Here is a 12,765-nt window from a genome sequence, read left to right on the forward strand (position 1 = left end):
CTCGTGGAAAAGAAAAATCCGAGGATAGAAAGCTGGAGAGTCCCCAAGATATGACAAGTGTGGGGGCTCTCAGCTGGTGCAAGGCTGGGTTTCTTCTCTGGAGAGTAGCGACCAACACAGCCAGAAGTGCAAGTCCAGTATGCGCAGCCAGTCTTGTCTTGTCACTTAACCGGGAAAAGAAACTGAGGTGCAGAGGCTGTGTTGGGGGAGCTCTGGTCATCTTTAAGTATTTCTGGATTGGTTGGGAAGTAAGGTGAGCTCCTGCCCCAGAAGTGTAGAGATAGGTTCATTTCATCTCTACCCAGGGATTCTTCCCCCTTTCTCTGCTTTAAAGCTTGAACAAGAGCGTGTAGGCGGGAAGTTTTGCTCAGTCTTAGATCTTCAGAACTGGGAAACAGCGCGGGCTTAGTGTAGGGAGTCTCCATGGTGTGTGAATGGTTAGGAACACAGAGGGAGTGAGCAGATATGATCGTGGCGTTGGAACAAAGGGCAAATGAACCTCTCCTTTTCATGAGGCTAGGAGAAGCTTCCACTGGAGGGTTAGTAAGACAACGTGTAAACAAGAATCCTCCGCTGCTGGAGCTCATGCTAATGAGATAAACAAACCGGGTTTCGGTGTTACGCTCCCAAAACAGGATGGAAGGATTTAAAAAAAAAAAAATCGTTTAAAAGAAAAGAAAAATCTTACTAGAGATTTAAGGGAATTTCAGACCAAACGTTTTCTAAATCTTCTCATGAAAATTTAGTTGCACAAGAGATTAAGATGTTATTTCCTGAACCCTCGATGAAAGGAACTCACCTACCCCTTCTCCAGTTAGAAAGCACAAAAATTTAAGAAATTTATTTCTTGGAAAGAGGGGCTGCAAGTTTGGAAGTGGAGATCAGAGGACCACTTGCCGGTATCTGTGGGTTCCAGGAATCCCATTCGAGCATCTTTAGTCTCTGAACCCTCTCCCAGGTCCAGACAGCACACAATGTTGAAAAACAAAAACTTTACAAACAGTTTCAACACATTTGATTCTTTTTGCTACTAAGTAATTGTGTAATTCACATACATATTATGTAATCTTATGTATGTAATCCAGCTCTCTGTCTCTCTGTCTGTCTCTCTCTCTCTCTCTCTCTCTCTCTCTCTCTCTCTCTCTCTCTTTTCTGGACAGAAAAAAGGTGAGAGATCACAGGGGTAAGAAGATTGCAGAGGCCGTCCTGCTTCTTGTTAGCAAGTGTGCCTTTAGTGTTTTCCCCAAGGAGACCTCAGTACTCCTCACCTTTTGCCCTTAGGGATTTCAAATCTTGTGGTAATTTAAACACGTACTTACACTTTATCTTCCTTAAAATTTTTTTTTCTGATCAAACTATTACGTACACTCTGGAAAAGTGGAAAAATTGGGAAAAAAAGATTGAAAACTTCCACTCAGAAATAAAATTCGTGTGCTTAAATTTACATATATATTCATTAGTTTTTCTGAGTATGATTCAAAGTAAGAATTAAAATGTTCTAATTACAGATGGACCTTAACAGAATGAGTTCAAAATTTTAGCTAATATTGATTTTTCATCATCATTAATAAGGCTTTATCTTCGTAGAAACTCTATTCCTTTATCCCCTTGCATATAATCTCGGTATACATATGGAAAGGAAACACTTGAAGCATTTTAACGCTCATTTAAAACTTCTCTGGGGACTTCCTTGGAAAATTGTGCTATTTTACCCTCCTCCCAGAGGTGCCGGGGAAGGGGAAGGCGTCTTAATGGATGTTTACTCAGGCACACCTCCGACAGCTCCGGAATACTTGGGATTTTGGAGAACTGTGGACAAGAGCTCCAATCTGCCGATCAGCGGTCCAGCGGCTCCTAATAGACTGAGCTGCAACCCTACTTTCTCAGGTGTGAGGTGACCCTAGATAAAACTATAAAGCCTCCCGCTTCCAGGGCTTTGTCATTCAGCAACTAAGATGCACCGTTAGGAAGTCTAGAAGAAAAGGGCTTTTGGGGGGGGGAGGGGCAGGACTTGAGGTTAATAGCTCTGAGTTAAAATATTTTATTTTGCCTTCCTGCTTTACAAGGAGCATCATGTGAAATTTAAAACTTGAAAAAGGGTTCTAACCTTTTTCTAGCGGTTCTCAACCTGTGAGTAGACACCCCTTTGAAGGGTCAAATAATCTTTCACAGGAGTCGTCTAAGACCATTGAAAACCAGATAGTTAGATTATGATTCATAACAGTAGCAAACTTATAATTATGAAGTAGCAATAGAAGTAAATTTATGGTTGGGGATCACTGCAACAAGAGGAACTGTGTTAAAGGGTCAGAACATTAGGAAGGTTGGGAATCACTGTTCTTAAATGATGGAAAACCTTCTTATAAGGGAGAGTGCTGTTCAAACTAGGGGTTAAGAGAAAAGACTCTGCAACTTGCCCACCAAATCCTTGCCAGACAAGAAGAGACCAGCCTTGGTGCCGCCTGGCACAAGAATTTGCAAAGTGGGGTTCTGTATTCAACTCTTCGCCATGGGGGATTTACTGTCCAGTTGTCTGGGCAGCTCTGCCAGGGCAGGTGAATTGGGAGCCCAATTATGGCTGCTTAGTGGCTGACCAACCTCCCAGGGGTGGCGAGTGCAACTGGCCTAGTCCAGAGGTTCTTGGGTAGCACAGACCTGAATGACAGTGCATTAAGCGGAGGGTAATGAAACAGGTGTCGTGGCTCATGTGTGGAGGTTTAACCTGTGTTCTTAAATGGGGTGGGAATAGCTTTGTCCTTTGAAAATGGATGTAATCAGCTTTATCCAGATCATGCAAGCTAAAGCTCAAACCAAAGGCTTAGATTAGCTGCATATTGTGAGTGTGTTTCTGGACCTTTTCTGCCCCAACTTGCATTCTTGTAAGGAAAACATTATTATTATTATTATTATTATTATTATTATTATTATTATTATTAATTATAATTTTAATTATTATTTGATTAAGAGTAAATGTCTGGCTATTTTGTCCAGGCTAATCTTGAATTCTTGGGCTTAAGAAACTGTACTGCCTTCCCTCTTAGAGTAATCGAGACAGCAGGTGCATGCCCCTGACTGGAATAGAAGACAGAATTTTAAATGAATCCCTAAAATGTGTTACTTTGCATAACTATATGGAATTTGTATATTGAGGCTCTTCTCACCTGTGATTAAAAAGTCCTTTTCAACTCCTTCTTCATTCCCCTCTTTCTTTCCCTTCTTTCTTTTTCTCTCCTATCCCAAGGAATTGAAGCTAAGGCTTAGAACATCCTTTTACCGTTGGAGACACTTTCAAAGACAACTCACAAAAGTCAGTTTCTAGTGGTCTTGCTAATGCGGGCCCAGCCTGGGATTACATGAAACTAGTGATTTTTATGCTCTGGGTGGGATCTTGATTGGACTAGATTTCATGCATGTATCTCATGGGTCTACTCTCAGTGTGTCCTCAGGGTGTAGGGGAACTGGCACATTGTAAATACTTGTCGGATAAACACCTCTGCCTTGATTGGCTGGTGTCAATCCCTAGGTTTTCCTGGGGAATAGCTCCCCAACTGGAGAGACTAAATTTCTTATGCGGACACCCCACTTTTCTATGCATAGTTCTTTTGGCCAAAACCTATTTCCAAATGCTGAAATAACATTATTTTAACAGGTGAAACATTAAAATCATTCTAAAGCCAAAATTGTGCACCAAATTGTCCTTAAAGAAGTGGCAATTCCATTGTCACAGGGGACAACTTCCTGAGTAGAACACCAATCAATCATGCAGGCACTAAGATCAACAGTTAATAACTGGGACTCCATGAAACTGAAAGCTTCTGTAAGACAAAGGAAACTATCAAAGGAAGAAAATGGCAGCCTACAGAATGGGAAAAGATCTTCATCAACCCCACACCTGACAGAGGGCTGATAACCAAAATGCAGAAAGTACTCAAGAAACTAGACATCAGCAAACTAAATAATCCAGTTAAAAATGGAATATAGATCTAAACATAATTCTTCACAGAAGAATCTATAATGGCCAAAAAGCACTTAAAGAAATGTTCAACATCTTTAGCCAGCAGGTAAATGCAAATCAAAACGACTCTGGGATTCCATCTTACACCCAACAGAATGGCTAGGATTAAAAACTCAAACTGACAGCTCATATGGTGAGGATGTGGAACAAGGGGACACTTCTTCATTGGTGGTGGGACTGTAAACTTGTACAACCACTTTGGAGATCAATTTGGCGATTCTCAGAAAATTGATCATCAATCTTCCTCCTGGGCATATGCTCAAAGGATACTCCACCATGCCACAAGGACACTTGCTATGTTTATAGCAGCTTGATTCATAATAGTCAGAAACTAGAAACAACCTAGATGTCCCGAAACCAAAGGATGGATAAAAAAAACCTTACACATATATGCATACACAATACTTCATTTGCACAATAAAGGATTACTTACCTGTTAAAAGCAACGGCATGAAATTTTTAGGAACATGGATGGAACTAGAGAACACCCCGAGTGAGGTAACCCAGACCTGGAAAGAGAAACATGGTATGTACTCACTCATAAGTGGATATTCGCTATAATGTAAAGGATAACCATGTTAAAATTCACAGACCTGAAGAAGTAACAAGGAGGGCTCAAAAGAGGCCCATGAATCTCACTGAGAAGGGCAAATAAAATAGACATTATGAGTAGATGGGGAGGGGGCTGGATGGAGGTGGGGATGGAAACAAGAGGGATTAGGTGGAGGGAGGGCAGAGGGAGAGAGTACTGGGAGAGAGAACTAGATTGAGGGGTGGGCATCTCTAGGACGAGGTAGAAACCTAGGACAATGCAAACTCCCAGGAATCTGTGAGGGTGACCCTAGCTTAGACTCCTAGCAATGTGGGATATAGAGTCTGAACCAGCCATCTCCTGTAACCAGGCAAGACTTCCAATTGAGGGACTGGGACATCAACCCACCAGAGGTTCACAAAACCCTCGACCTACAATTTGTCCTGCCTACAAGATGTGCTGGGGTAATAATGATGGAGCAGAAACTGAGGGAGTGGCCAACAAATAACTGATCCAGCTTGAGACCCATGCCATGAGAGGAAGCCCATTCCTGACATTGCTACTGTTATTCTGCTGTATTAGTAGAAAGAAGCCTAACATAGCCATTAGAGAGGCTTCACCCAGAAACTGATGGAAACAGATGAAGAGACCCACAGCCAAACATTAGGTGTATCTTGGGAAATCCCATGGAAGAGGGGGAGAAAGGATTGTAGGAGCTAGAAGGGTATAGGACACCACAAGAAAACCTACAGAGTCAACTAACCTGGGTCTATAGGGACTCACAGAGACTGAGCCTGCATGAGATTAACTTTGTAGACCCTCTCTGCACATGTTAACGTGTGTAGCTTGGTGGTCTTGTGGGGTTCCTAACAATGGGCACAGGGGCTATCTCTGACTCTGTTGTCTGCTTTGAGAGTCTTACTGAGCACCTAGTCTTATTGCAACTATATATTCCAGGGCTGGTTGATATACATGGGAGGCCTCCTCTGTTTTAAAGAGAAAGGGAGGAGGAGTGGATGGGGATCAGGAGGAGGAAGAGTGGCAGGCGAAAGGATGTGGAGGAGAGGAGGAAGGGGAACCAGTCAGGGGTGTAAAACAAACAAACACATCAATAAAAGAAGTGGCGCTACATTTTTATCTCGACTCCTGTTCCCCTGTATTCCAGCTCAGTACAATCCTAGTTTCATCACTTTATCCTTTCCATGCCTGTTTTGATATTGTTAAACTCAAGAACAAATGCACACATATTTTCTTATTTTTAATTCTCGCCTATTTTCTTGCACAGACATTGCTAGTGTGATAGCAATGGGGTGTTCTCTATCAATTTTGAAAAGTATACGTTCAAGGTTCAATGTGAAGGCTGTCTGTAGGGGAGCATATAATCAAGTTTAAAATACAATGTAATATATACTGGATATATTTAAGTTCAGTGTGTATGTACACCTTGTCTCTCAGAATAATTCAGTGGAATGTGGAAACAGCTATTATTCCAAGCAGATACAGGAGGGACTCTGGAGAAAGAATGCCTGTGGTACCTTTCTGGAGTGTCTGGTGTCTCCTCCATTCCATCACCTGCGCTTTCAAGCTAAGACAAATGCAGCTGCTTAGCGACCATATTGTCTGTATTTCCCCCTACAATTTCACTCAGTATATTATTGTATTATGGTTATTCCTAAGAAATGTCCAGTGAATTTTGTTGATCCACATGAGACTATTTTAATACATTCAAAATGATTCCATTGAGTAGATATTTCTTGAGTGCCTCATACATATGGATCAAGAGTCCAAATTGAACAATGCATTTTATGAAAAATTATCCTCTCTCGATCAGTCAAACAGGTGTTGGGTAATCTAGTTTTGTGTGGGGAAGCCCGCTTACCACACCGTGGACTGTGGGATGCATTGTCTTATAAGTTTTCAACCATCTGATGGACAAAAATAGCATCTCAGTGATATAGCCTTTTTATGTTTGAGAGGCATAGACATGTGTATATGTAAGAATTTATATATACATAAATAGAAAGCATGTACCCGTGTATACTTGAATGTATATGCATAGATTCTATCTTTCCTTTAGTAATTTTAAAAATTATTTACTTATATGTACATGAGTGATCTGTTTTCAGACACACCCAGAAGAGGACATCAGATCTCATTATCAACAGTGTGGTTGCTGGGAATTGAACTCAGGACCTCTGGAACAGTAGCCAATGCTCTTAACTGCTGAGCCATCTCTCCAGCCCCATTCCTTTAACAATTTAAAACCTTCTTTATAGTAAGGATTCTGACCCACTACTGCAAGTATTTTCTTCCCCTTCGCTGAATTTCCCATATAAAGTTTTGCTCTGCTTTTTCAGTGTCTCCTGGACTTTTTTATCCATTCATTTTGAATTTGAGTCATAGTGAGAAAAGTTTGACTGAGGCTAGCTGTTCTAGTATTTGTATGTTTTCATTATTTTAATCTTAGTGTATTTAAGTATATAATGTGGTAGAATTTCACAGTTTTACCACCACCACCACCACCACCACCACCACCACCACCACCACCACCACCATCATCATGGCTGTGCTGGGGCCATTTTAATAACTTACCTGTCAAATTCAGAAATACTTCCTGTGAATCTCTGAAAATCAGTGAGTACATTTAGAGATTAAAGTGTTTAGGTGGAGAAAAGAATGATGATTTTCTTTATTAATTTTAATTGTATAATTCATTATAAATTGTGTAACAATGGTGTTTATGGGTTCATTAGTAAGGCACTGGGCTCAGTCTCCAGCTCCATAAGGTACTGTGTGCAAGTCTGATGGATGGCTCTATTATCTTTATCTATCTTCTACCATCTATTTATCTACCATCTAGACATCTGTCATCTATCATCAGTCTGTGTTCGTACTTCACGGCTTGGGGCTTGGCTGGGAGCCCAATCTCCTGCTCTCAGATGCTTGCTACACCAGGCTCCCCTGCCTGGCATGGCAGTGTGGACCCCATTTGCTCTGCCTCTCACCAATGCCTTTAGCTTCCAGACCCCCCCCCGCCCCCTCCCCCCATCACGGTTAGCAAGACAGAGCTCCAAAATGCAGTGATTTGGAGGTTGCTAGGGATGGTGGTGGAGTGCAAGTGGCAAGCTGCTAGGCAACGCTTGCTTATCAGCATCAGCTTCCAGCTCCACTTCAATTAAAATTCCAGCAGCAGCCTCCAAACGCCAAGAGCTGATACGGCCAGGCCACCAACAAGCCATGGAAAAATAAACTCTAATATGGAGTGTGTGCACGCATAAGTGTGTGTGTGCGTGTGTGTGTGTGTGTGTGTGTGTGTGTGCGCACGCACACACACACACACACACACACGCACGCACGCGCTTGCGTCTGTGTTCAGATCAACTCCGCAGAGCATCCCAGAGGGGTTGGGGTTTGGGGGTTGGGGTTGGGGTTAGGGTTAGGTTTAGGGTATCATTGATTCCCTGAAGTAGTCTGAGTAGCAGGAAGCAGCAATGCCAAGGTAGGCCACAGCTACCTACAAGAGTTCTCTATGTAAGAGAACAAGGGTTCTCTATGTAGCCTAGGCTGGCCTGAACCTCGTGATCTTTCTGCTTCTGTCTAATGGAGTTTGGGATTGCAGGCTGCTTCATAGTCGACCCCGGGTACCCCTGAGCCCCTGCCGATCTCACTGCAAGGACTGTCCAGATGTTCCCAGAACGGGTGCTGAGTTTCACACAGTCTGTGCCGATTTTAGCTTCCGGAGTTCTGTATGGGCTTCTATGATGTCATCGATATCCCTTTGAGATAAAGGACTGGATTTTGAGGCGCAGTGGGGCCAGTAACTCATTTATAGCTGTCAGCCTAGTGAGCTAGTGTTATCAGGGCAGAGCCCACTGTGCCAAGTTGTGTCTCCTTAGGAGGTTAGCATTATTATTTTCCACGAATGCATAAGATGGCACGCCTGCTTTTGTGGAGACCGAAATAATAATATTTATGAGTTGAGTGCATGTGTCTGGAGTGTTGGGTTGATTCTATTTTCTTGTGGCGCTGAGGATAGGAATAAGGACCTGTGCATCTGCCGGACAAAGGCTCTATTGCTGAACTATACCCTAATTGGTACCTTCAGCTTTTTGAGACACAGCTTTCCCCCATGTGTTTCCCTCCCTTTCTTCCTTCCTGTCCCCACACCCTGTGTGTGCCTGTGCGTGTATCTGCATATGTCTCTGTGTGTCTAGATAAATGCTTGTCACATGTTGCATATGAAGGACAGTGGAAAATTGGCCTGAGGCAGTTCTTTCTTTCAACCATATAGGTCTTAGGGTTCAAACTCAGAGCATTGGTCCTGGTAGTTAGTGAATTTACCTGCATAGCCATCTAGCCAGCCCCAGGAGTTTAATTTTTTGTTTTTGTTTTTCGAGACAGGGTTTCTCTGTGTAGCCCTGGCTGTCTTGGAACTCACTCTGTAGACCAGGCTGGCCTTGAACTCAGAAATCCGCCTGCCTCTGCCTCCCAAGTGCTGGGATTAAAGGCGTACACCACCACTGCCCGGCAGGAGTTTAATTTTTAAAAATACAATTTAAGCACACACCTTAGAAAACATAGAATCACCCTGGAGAGGTGATTTGTAGATCAGAAGCCGTTGTAAGTGACTGGGGACAATTTTGAGGTGACTGTACTTATTAAACCAACTTCCAGGTCCTTAGGCTCTTGGCTGAATAAAATGTGAACCAGGTTCTGGGAGGTTGTTTAGAACATCTTCCTTCTACACAGTCTTCCTTCTACTCTCTCTTAAGGCACTCAGTCTGTGGGGGCCTCCTGAGGTGTCTGTGGTCTACCCACTTCTACATGGTTTCTTGCATGTAAGGCATTGAATTTGTAAAACAGTTGTGGGTCTCCATGCTTCCTGACTCTGGAGGGGTACTAGGGAAACTCCCCAGAGAGTCCCTGGACCAGAGCTTGTCCATGCTTCTTTCAAACACACAGGAAGGAGGGAAGGACATGCTGGAACATGCCTGTAGCCCCAGCCATGAGGAAGACGAGGCAGGAAGACTTTTAATTTGAGGCCAAGTCTGGAGTATATAGCAAGCAAGATGCCCTTTCCACCTCTTCTTCATTTTAGAAACAGGTTCTCCTTATGTAGTGCTGGATCTTGGCTTGTAGACTAGGCTGGATTTGAACTTGCAGAGTTCCTCCTGCCTCTGGCTCCCCTGAGTGTTGGGGCTACAGCTATATGGTATCTCACTCAGCCTCAAGATCCTTTCCTAAAACAAAACAACCATGGGAAAAGGCATGGCTCATGTATTACTAGGGCTGCTGGGGGTTACGCCATTACTTTGTCCCTAGTGGCCATTGGCCACAACATTAGCCTCACTTAAAGAGTTGGGGGTGGGATAGCACATGGACCCAGATAGAGCAGGCACAGGCACAGGCACAGGCACAGGCACAGGCACAGGCACAGGCACAGGCACAGGCACAGGCACAGGCACAGGCACAGGCACAGGCACAGGCACAGGCACAGGCACAGGCACAGGCACAGGCACAGGCACAGGCACAGGCACAGGCACAGGCACAGGCACAGGCACAGGCACAGGCACAGGCACAGGCACAGGCACAGGCACAGGCACAGGCACAGGCATAGGCACAGGCAAGCACAAGCACAAGCACAGGCACATAGTATTTGGTGTTCTGTAGATAAATTATCCTGATAACTGAGAGTGTTTCCCCTTCCACCTGCTCCCAGACAGTCTGACGCTGGGCTGGTGAAACATTAGAGTAAGGGACTCATTTAAATGGCAGCCAGGGAAGGCTCTTGTTCTGAGCAGAGCCATTTTACAAAATAGATTTATGCTGGAGGACTAGTGTCCTTTGGTAGGACTCCTCTGGCTTTTACTGTCATTTGGGTCCCCTTCTAACACCTGAGTGTTTCTTTAGGGCAGCATTGGGGTTTGTCTGTGTTCAGAGGGCCTAGGGCCTGCTTGTAGAGGATTAGCTGGAAGGAGGCACATTTAGTCAAGCTGGCTACCCATTGTTCTTTCCCAAGTCCTAGCAAGTGGGGGAGATTAGGGAACAGGGGTAGTAGAAAGATCATAAGATGCTTGGCTCTGATTAATCCGGCAACTCTTAATTATTCAGATTTTTAAATTTTTACTTGAGATCTCCTCTCAGTCTCTCTGCATGCCCGGGACAGAAAGAAAGGAGCGTGCTGAAACTGTTCTTATACCTGTACTGTCGCCTCTGGGGATTCCAGTAAAGCACAGTTCCTTCCTACTAACTGACTTCCTGCCAAGTCGCTGTATATAAATATGATTGATTTAATAAAAAGCCATTCATTTAGAATTACAGCCTTCTGTTGCCACCTTGAACAAAGGGGTGATTATTAATAACAGTCAATACTTTAATGTTAACCAAATACTTGTTTTTTTTTTTTTCCCTGTGTCTATACAACCCATTCTCTACATATGGTTTTTGGATGCCCTTGTAGATCCTTCTGGTCTTTGTTCAAGCCATTTTGATTTCTCCTTTCAGGGTGCTTATAGGAGAGAAGGCAACCAAGATTTAAAAACCAATGCTGTAACACATAGCTGTGTAACACGTTAGGAGCTGATACAGGGTGTGAAGGAAAGGACACTGAGAACACTGTGTGTTCAGGTGAGTAATTGTAGTTTTCAGAAGGAAGGTTACCATAGTATGTAGCAAATGGTTTTGTAGTTTCCTTCTGAAGAATGAAAAATTATAAAAATCATTTTTATAGAATATATACATATAAGTTCTTTTAGGGACATGGAAACTTTTCTCTGAAGCAAGCCAGGCCAGTTTCAGGAACTGGCTGAAAGTCATTCAGGTGGCGAAACACGGTGACAGGGCTGTGGCTCTACGGTTGAAACAAGTTAGAAATAGTCAATAAATAGTTGGTAAATGACAGGGTAGGGCAGTGACATGGTAAAACCACATTTTTGAGAAGAATGAGTGTGCAGAGTGATTTTCACATGACTCTGGATCATTTGGGCTAGGTTCCTCTGAAATGTTCCACTGTTCTTTGTTACCCCTCCCTTCCTTGGTCTTCCCAGTGCTATGTTCAAAATTTGTAAAACAACCAATCATGTGTAACTGCAAGAAAATGCCTTCCTTTTCCCACCCCATGCTATAAAAGACCCCTTAGCCCGCCACTCAAGGTCAAACTCTGCTCTTGAGACAGCTCATGGTTCGACCTTGGCTGGCCAACTTCCCTAATAAAGCCTCTGCTGATTGCATCCAGGTATGGTTTCTTGTGATCTTTGGGTGGTCATGATTTCCTGAGTCTTGAGTAAGGGTCTCCTGAGTATGGGGGTCTTCACTTCAATCCAATGCCTTTGCATGTAGCCCTAGGATGTATTTTCCAAAGCCTTACACTGATGCTTGTGTCAACGTATCAATGAGATCCCATTTCCTCTGTGGAATGACCCTAGTGACTAGTATGTAAATTTTGAAATGCAGGTGACAATGCTATTATAATGAACAGGGTTGGGTATACAGCTTGGGACTAATGCCAATGATACAGCTTCACCTTATGTCTCAGGTAGCATAGAGTGTGTGCCCTGAGAAGTCCACCAGGCACGTGTTTCTTCTTGCTGCCTCCCTTCATCGTTTTCTAGAACTCAAAATGCCACAGCAGATTTCACAAGCATAGAATGGACTTCTCATTTTAAAAAGAATCAGATTGCATTCACTTAAGTTAAAGCTTTAATTTTAATCTTAAAAGTAGTATTATCTTAGAAAAATGTCTGGGAAAACAGGAAACAAACATACTATAACACTCTAATGTAATTACAATTTTGGCCTACTTTCTCATATACCTTAAAAAGGCATTTTAAAAAGGTTTTATATACATATACATACATATACACATATATTTTCCCATGTAGTTTTAAAAGATGTGTGTGTGTGTGTGTGTGTGTACACATTTGTACACACAAGTGAATATGCCAGCAGAGGCTAGAAGAGGGTTTCAGGTCCCCTGGAGCTTAAGTTACCAGTAGCTGTGAGAGGTCTGAGATGGGTGGTGGGAACTAGGTTTTGTGCCCTGAAATACGGAAAGCTCTCAGTTACTGAGCCATCTCTGTCGCCCCAAAAGGTATTTCAATATTTTCATACATGACATTTTTATATATTTCAGAAGCAACTTAGAAGTCTTTATTCTTATTTTAACATCTGTACAACAGTTCATCATAATTTGTTTAATCAATTTTGAATTTTGAACTTT

The sequence above is a fragment of the Arvicanthis niloticus genome, chromosome 3 (genome assembly GCF_011762505.2).
Source record: "Arvicanthis niloticus isolate mArvNil1 chromosome 3, mArvNil1.pat.X, whole genome shotgun sequence".
Taxonomy (NCBI): domain Eukaryota; kingdom Metazoa; phylum Chordata; class Mammalia; order Rodentia; family Muridae; genus Arvicanthis; species Arvicanthis niloticus.